Source organism: Culex quinquefasciatus, chromosome 1 (assembly GCF_015732765.1).
Source record: "Culex quinquefasciatus strain JHB chromosome 1, VPISU_Cqui_1.0_pri_paternal, whole genome shotgun sequence".
In the NCBI taxonomy this organism is placed as follows: Eukaryota; Metazoa; Arthropoda; class Insecta; order Diptera; family Culicidae; genus Culex; species Culex quinquefasciatus.
In genome coordinates, this window is record NC_051861.1 from 7,798,377 (window position 1) to 7,806,677 (window position 8,301).

General features: G+C 35.8%; 1 long non-coding RNA gene across 1 annotated transcript; it reads left to right on the forward strand.

The window, feature by feature from the left end:
* Positions 1–2,477: 2,477 nt before the first annotated feature.
* On the forward strand, positions 2,478–3,032 carry LOC119765482. The gene is made up of 2 exons (XR_005276765.1): positions 2,478–2,611; positions 2,678–3,032. It is a non-coding gene; the product is annotated as an uncharacterized LOC119765482 (long non-coding RNA).
* The last annotated feature ends 5,269 nt before the right edge of the window (positions 3,033–8,301 follow it).

An 8,301-nucleotide genomic window follows, 5' to 3' on the forward strand; every position in this document is an offset into this window, starting at 1 on the left:
TAAGAATTTTAAGAATTTTAAGAATTTTAAGAATTTTAAGAATTTTAAGAATTTTAAGAATTTTAAAAATTTTAAAAATTTTAAGAATTTTATTTTTTTTAAGAATTTTAAGAATTTTAAGAATTTTAAGAATTTTAAGAGTTTTAAGAATTTTAAGAATTTTAAGTATTTTAAGAATTTTAAGAATTTTAAGAATTTTAAGACCTTCAGTTAATCGAGGCTTTGGATAATCGAGTCAATTTTAGTCAATCATAATTCCCCCCCCCCCCCCCTGCAATTTTGGGAAATTTATGAAGACAATAACTTGAAATAAATTTTGTAATGGTCAAAGTTACAAAAAAGTGGGACATCTGCCCTAAATCACATGAGAAAAAGTCTTGATCAAACATTTTATTTAGCAGAAGGTACTTAATAACATGGCTATTATTTTGGGATTGTTTTTATGATTCAAGACAGTGTGATTTTTTTCAGATTTTGAAAGAAAAAAACAAAAGACGATGTTTTAGCGCAAAATACCCGCTATAAAATCGTAGAAAAAGTTCCACAACGTCTACAGTGTCATTTTATTGCGCGACGCAGAAAATCCGGATATCAATTCTCTTTCAATCTTCGTCGGATTTTCGTGGCTCCCTGCTTGCTCAGTTGGGTGGTAGCGAGTGTCACACGGTGGTCATTTGACCGGGCAATAAATTTGGCGTTAATTTGGGTATTTTGCATAGTAATTATTGACTTTCGGCGGTGACTTCCCCCTTCGGCGCAGTTTTTTTAGCGGGAGGGGTGATTTATTATGCTCTCGAGTCGAGTTGTGTGCTGTTTAGCCGTTATGCTTTTGACGGTGTTTTCGGAAACTTGACTTGTGATGGAGAAGACATAGCTCAAACGGTTCCGGAACACAACCATCATAAAACGGGACGGGATGTCGTACAGTAGGAGGCTTTCACATGGTAGGCTAAGTAAATCAACAAACAAAACGCTGTTAAAATGTTGAATGAATTTCAAATTAAATTCCATCAAATTTACATCTGATAGATGTCATGTAAAATCAGTTTTTACATGTTCACAAAAAATTCTATGCCACATTCCAACTCCAGAAGCTCCCTTCGTCCACATGTGTTCAAACAAACGTAAATTGATTGTTTTCAATTAGGACCGCGATCTCGGCATTACCTCAGCGCGGCTAAACACACAGATTATTTTCCCATTAGCGATCGATTTCAACCTGGCCAGACCCGAGTCCCGCCCCCAACTTGAGCCGCCGCCGTTTCTTCGATGAAAGATCATTGTGTATCACGTAATGGCCTGCGTCATCCTCACTCGGCGCTCTCTTTCTCCAGCCGGACTCCCCGGCTGACTTCTCTTCACTGGACCGATTAATCACGTGAATTTACATCTAATTCATGTTTGAACGATGACACTGCAGCTTTTCGCGACGTGGCCAAAGCGGTTCGCTGGAAGTTCTATAAATACACAATCCATCAAAAGGAATCCGCTTGGCTGTGCGCGGAATGCCGCCGACCCTTGAAGGGATTCTAGAGATTGAGGGACGCCGGCACGTGATGCCTCGTAAAAACTCCCTCGTGGTACAACTTATTAATGCTTCCCAGATCGCATCGGGAACATCATCCAGATTTCTTTCGAGAGAACAGTAATTAAGCATCAATGTTCGGACCCTTCGGCCACGTCAGATCAGATGTTCTCACAGCGAGAGAGAGAGAGAGAGGTTATAGGGCGGGACTCGTAATCGATCCTCCGTCGTGATGGCTGTGATGATGTCCAGCCTTTTGATCAATTACGGCGAATAACAAGATCGACGGCAGATACCTCACACTGGATGTGGAAATGTGTCCAAAAAAAGAGCGCGGCGTCGGCGGCATCATTGGAGGTCGCCGTCGTCGTCGCCTGGAAAGCACCAATTCATCTTGCGTAATGGTTGCCGCAGAGCAGTATTAAGTAAAAGGGTTTTTTTTCTTCTTTAGTTGGGGAGAAGAGTCTCCGAATAACGGTTCAACGGTATGTTTTGCGGTGTAGTTTTGGGAGGAAGCAAATGAAACTATTAGCAACCTATAGAATTGATTTAGTGGCTTATTTGGCACAAATTTGTCCAATAAAATATCACTCTGCTGACTTTTGACAAAACCAAAAGATCTTTTTTTGAATAACAGCTCTTAATTTTTTTCTTAATGAATTCGAAGTCGGGGTTGAAGTCGCTACACACTAAAAAATTATGAATTTTACATCCAACGTAAACATGAATCTCACTTAAATTTATAAACTGTAATTGACTTTTCAATGTAAAAATGTGTCTGCTTTGACGTAATGCTACACATGACACCAATTTCATTGAAAATGTGATATTACATCTTTGGTCCATCACTCCAGTCTTAATTTTACGTCTTATAAGATGCACATAGCTGGAGCGTCATTTAAGATGTAAGTTTGCGTCACTCAAGCTATAATTTGTGCTGTCAAGACTGGCCTCGTTTGGCAAGGTCGGCCATGTTTGTAAACATAAGAAAACGGAGATCGTGAGACTCGGAACCTTTTCGGAGCGTTCTGAGAAAGATTCTTGGCCGGAAAAGGCAGGTGGGGCTGTTTGAAGACGTTTACTAAGGTCAGTATACTGGGTGTTATTAGTTTCTAATGAAATCTAAAGTAATCAATTCTATTTTTGCTACAGATTCCCCAAAATCATTCGCAGCTGTCGCTTCTCCCGGACACGCATCGCAACGGCAGCGGAGAAGAATCGGCAATCAGCATCAGCACCATGGTTAAGGCCGTTTCTAGCCGTACAAATGCCAGGATTGTGAAAGTTCCTGAAGAAGTTTTAAAACCGTGCTGGGGGAAGTGACAAAAGTGATCATCACAACCGGCTAGCCGCTGCTGAAGGATTTGTAGGGAAAATCAGTGAAAAGTAGAGATTGTGAAGGTAAAAGAATTTATATTTGTGCAAAGTGTCGAAAAATGTAGTGTTTGTTGAAAATCTATGCAGTTTTTGTAAAATTAAACGAATAAAATATTTACTTTCTCTTGCACATGTCGTTTTGTGTACATCCAATAAGAATGAACAATGTCCAATAAGAAGCATTTCCAACAGAAAAGCGATTCATGTAATTTTACACGACCATAGCGGCTGACAAATTGGGTCGTGTAATTTTCAAAACAGATGTAATTTTGCGTCTTGTTTAACGCTCCAGATATGTGCATCAAATAAACATAAAATTACACGATTTTTTCGAAGTGTGTAAAGCTGCAGTAGTCGGAGTCGCAAAAAAAACTTCTCCGACTCCGCAGTCCTTTCTGAAACTAATAATCCTGTTTTCAATATTAAGAATTAAACCAACTGTAAAATTTTGTGATAGGTATTTCCTCAAAAAAATGTTTGAAAAATACACAGCAAAAAATTGTGTAAATTTAGAAGGTGTAATTTTGTAAGGTTGAATATTACCTCTTCAAAGATGTAGTTTTACCTCAATTTAGACTGAAAAAGTGGCATTACTGCATAAAAGTGATAAAATTACACATTTTCAGTGGAAAAATAACACATTTTTTCTGACATAAAAGATGTAAAAATGCCAATCCTATCAAAAATGTTCACGATTCTATTTATAACATCTTAAAATTGAGTGCCTAAAAAATTACTCGTATCTTATGTTTGAAAAGGTTTTTTTTTTTACGTGTTTTTTGGTATTTGGTGAATTATCCTTAAATTAAGTGGCCATAACTGTAAATTTGGAAGGTGTGATTTTGGAAGGTTGAATATCACCTCTTTAATGTTGTAATTTTACCTCAATTTAGACTGAAAAAGTGGCACCACCAAAAAAGCGGTAAAATTACACATTTTCAGAGATAAAATTACATTTTTTCTGACATAAAATATGTACCGTAAACCGGGGTGATTTTGATAGGATTTCAATTTATTTTTGGAATATTTTCCAACTGGTAAGGCTTGTCTTGAGATAATTATTTTTAAAACATGTACTGGGGTAGCCCACATATGGTCCATATACCATTTTTGAAAATAGTTTTTTTCAATAGTGTTTTTAAAAATAGTTACGTTAAAAGTTCTTATTTTGAATTCCGGGGTGACTTTGATAGTCATAGTTTTTCTTGTTAAAATCAGATTTAAGGCGTTCAAACTTTATTTTTACGTCAAATGTAACATTACTAAGGTTGCTTATTTAGTTATCTAGGAAAAAATCAATGTTTATATTTAGTTAACTAAGTTTATAAGCTTTTTAACAAAATACATATAAATTTCAGGTAAAATTGTTCAAAAGTCAGAATTTTGCCTGAAATTCGTTAAAACTTGATATGTTTATAAAATTATCGATTAATATTGCATTTAATAGTGAATTAGAGGCAAAAATCAAAAGTTTTCACATTTTATATGAAATTTGTTCAACTGAAAATGCCAAGAGATTTTTATTTATTTATGTTTCAAAAACACATAATATTTATTATTTACAAACTTATTCAACCTTCTCCTAGTGGAAAAATGTCCAAAGAATCCGAAAATGCATTCCGTTTTCCGATTCAAAATTATGTTCGTTGAGAAAAACATGACACTTTGAGAAGATTAAATAATTTTTTTCATCAACATTTTCTTAATTATAGTTAACTAACTTTTTAAACTTTTCAAAATTTTATGAAAAGTTTTTTCTAAAGGTACTTTGAACACTTCTCTACCACGGTCAGTATGATTCAATACCATTCCGTACGTATTTGAGTTGTACTCTTCATTTTTCGGAAAAATCTCAAACATATCAAAGTCACCCCGGCTATCAAAGTCACCCCGTTTTACGGTACCCCTTCTCAGTTGTAATATTACTATTTTTTTTTGCTGTGTACTTTATAAAAAAATGAAGCTTAGATTTAATTAGTTGAAATATTGTTTGTTTTTTTTTTACACTTACTATTTTTTAAATAAAATGTTTTTATAAAAAAAAATTCAAATTTACTTATTTAATGCTCATTGGTATGAAAATTGAAAAAAAATATAAATATTTATAATTTATCTTTTAGTGATACAATGTGCATAAGATGGGTATTCTTTTTGTTACCATTTATTACCTACAACTTTTCGATTATCCTAAGGTACAAATATTAGAATATTCATGTATCATATTAGGCCAGTTGCCAAAAATGTATATTCTTATTCTATGACTTATTTGACAAACCAGTGATTAAAAAATCTATTTTTATCACAGAAAAAATCTATTTTTATCACAGAAAAAATCTATTTTTATCACAGAAAAAAAAGGAGAATTTCAAAACATTCAGGAATTCATAAAAAATATGTTTTTCCTAGATTTTACAATTATTCCGGTTTTTTTTACAGTGATCTGAAAATTTAATGAATTAAAAAAGCTTAAATTTGTTCCAATTGTTTAATAATGAAATATAATATATGAAATATAATGGCCCCGGTCTAACCTAGACTAACAATCTAAAGGTCGTCAGCTCGAATCCCGGGGTGGATGGAAGCTAAGGTGTAAAAATAGGTTTGCAATTGCCTCAACAATCAAGCCTTCGAACACCTAGTTTCGAGCAGGAATCTCGCAATCGAGAACGCCAAGACAATGCTGTAGAGCGAATAATTTGATTTTGATTTTGTGTTCTCAAAATATCGAAGCATTGATGAAAAAAAAATTCATGGGAAAAAATGTTTTGTCATACCTTTTTTTATTTGAAATTTAAAAACAAATATCAAGCATAGTTTTTTTTATTAAATTCTAAGTTTCACAAAACAAAAATGATTTTTTACGTAGCGTTGCAAAAAAAAATGCTATTTCCGATCTGTGGGCTGATGTCAAAATATGTAAAAGGCTAAATTATTATGCAAAAACAAACGTTTAACAGTGTATTCTAAGAAGTTCTGTTCATGATTTCTTCCTCCAAAATTTTTGTTTAAGCTTTTGTTTTTTTTCCTCTGATTTTTTAAGAGCGAGTTTTTCACCGATGTGAAACAGGTCGTATCGAGGTGCTCCGATTTGGATGAAACTTTCAGCATTTGTTTGTCTATACATGAGATGAACTCATGCCAAATATGAGCTCTCTACGACAAAGGGAAGTGGGGTAAAACGGGCATTGAAGTTTGAGGTCCAAAAAACATGAAAAATCTTAAAATTGCCCGCATTTCCGTAAAACTTCATCAATTCCAACTCTCTTAGATGCATTCGAAAGGTCTTTTGAAGCCCTTCAAAATGTGCTATAGACATCCAGGATTGGTTTGACTTTTTCTCATAGCTTTTGCAAATTACTGTTTAAAATGGATTTTTTTAAAACCTTAATATCTTTTTGCAACAGCCTCCAACACCCATACTCCCATAGGTCAAAAGATAGGTAATTTCATGGACTATAAGCTTACGGTATTAACTTTTTGGCCAATCGCAGTTTTTCTAATAGTTTTACGATTTTTCTAGAGCAAACATTTTACAACGTTAGTTTTTGCCCTGTAGGCCAAGAAGACGGCACTTTTTGGTCTCAATTTTGACATATTCGGAATCCTCAGAAAATTTTACATTAGATTGAGATGTTGGAATTAAGAATTTGATAGGAAAAAATGCCATTTAGAATTAATTAAAATATTATTTAGAATTTTGTCGGATTAGGGGTAAAACAAGTTTTCGCCTACTTGATACAGCATTTGACGTATTGATCATAGGGTAAAGAAGATCTATTACTTTTTTCAAAAATGTTTTATTAAATTATTTTTTTAAATCAAAATTACATTTCCAATACTCCTAACTTAAGTAAAATTGACCGAGGATTCCGAATATGACAAAATTGAGACCAAAAAAAGCTGTCTTCTTGGCCTACAGGGCAAAAACTAACGTTGTAAAATGTTTGTTCTAGAAAAATCGAAAAACTATGAGAAAAACTGCGATTGGCCAAAAAGTTAATACCGTAGGCTTATAGTCCATGAAATTCCCTAACTTTTGACCTATGGGAGTATGGGTGTTGGAGGCTGTTGCCAAAAGTTATTAAGGTTTTAAAAAAATAAATTTTTAACAATAATTTGCAAAAGCTATGAGAAAAAGTCAAACCAATCCTGGATGTCTATAGCACATTTTGAAGGGCTTCAAAAGACATTTCGAATGCATCTAAGAGAGTTGGAATTGATGAAGTTTTACGGAAATGCGAGCAATTTTAAGATTTTTCATGTGTTTTGGACTTCAAACTTCAATGCCCGTTTAACCCCACTTCCCTTTGTCGTAGAGGGCTCATATTTGGCATGAGTTCATTTCATGCATAGGCAAACAAACGCTGAAAGTTTCATCCAAATCGGAGCACCTCGATACGACCTCTAGAACAAACCGAGCAGAATCTACAAATACTGCCTCAAAGAAATCTACCCACATCAAACAATTCAAAATTATCATTAGCCAAAAAAAATCAAATGCATACAATTATTGAACTTTTACAAACAAAACAACAAATACCAATTCACCAGATTTTTACCACCTGTTGGAATGAAATTACTCAAATACATGAAATCAGCTCCAATTATAAACCACATCGCGTTAAATGTTCCCAAGAAATAAAAGCCCGTCCAAATTAAACCGACCAACGATCGGTGTAATTAAAATCGTTTAATCAGTTCACCCCGATGAATAACCATGCGGAGGGGCCCAAAACGGCCCCGAAATTCCAAAATGCAGTCACGCACTCGCAACACAGACTCAGCCCAGTAAAAGAAAAATAAAACCAACGGTTCTTCCCTTCTGGAAATGTACCGAAAAGCAGCTGTCATTGATCGCGCTGGAACCGATTGCCCAAAAGGAAAGGGTCACTCACGGTCTACCACCTTCTCCTCCCTCCTCCCACCCACTCCAGCAAGGGCACGACCGGAAAAGGTTAAAGTACTTACACTGATTTAATTTTCTCTCGCGCTCGAATTCCGACTGCGCTGCGTGTCGTGACAAGAACGTGTCAAGGTTTACCCGAAATGGGACACTCTCCGACGACGCGATCGCGACAACGCGCCGAACATTGCCGAGCGCGGGACACTCGCGAGAGAGTGAGATTTTTCCGCGTTCCGCTTTGTGCGGTGCTTCCGCTCACGCTGAACTTGATCGCGCCGCCGAGGTTGTCGAGAGAGCATTTCACGATCAAGGTCACTCTTTCTCCGCCGCGCACGGAAATCCTTGGCCGCGGATGCGCTGGGTGTTGTTCGGGTTGGGAGAAAGAGTGAGCGCGCCTGTGCGCGCGATCGTGGCGCGAGAGCGAGCTTTGAAAAACATAGAAAATGCCGAAGAAATGAAGACGAGCCCAAACTCTTCCGCGAACCATCAGCAGCTG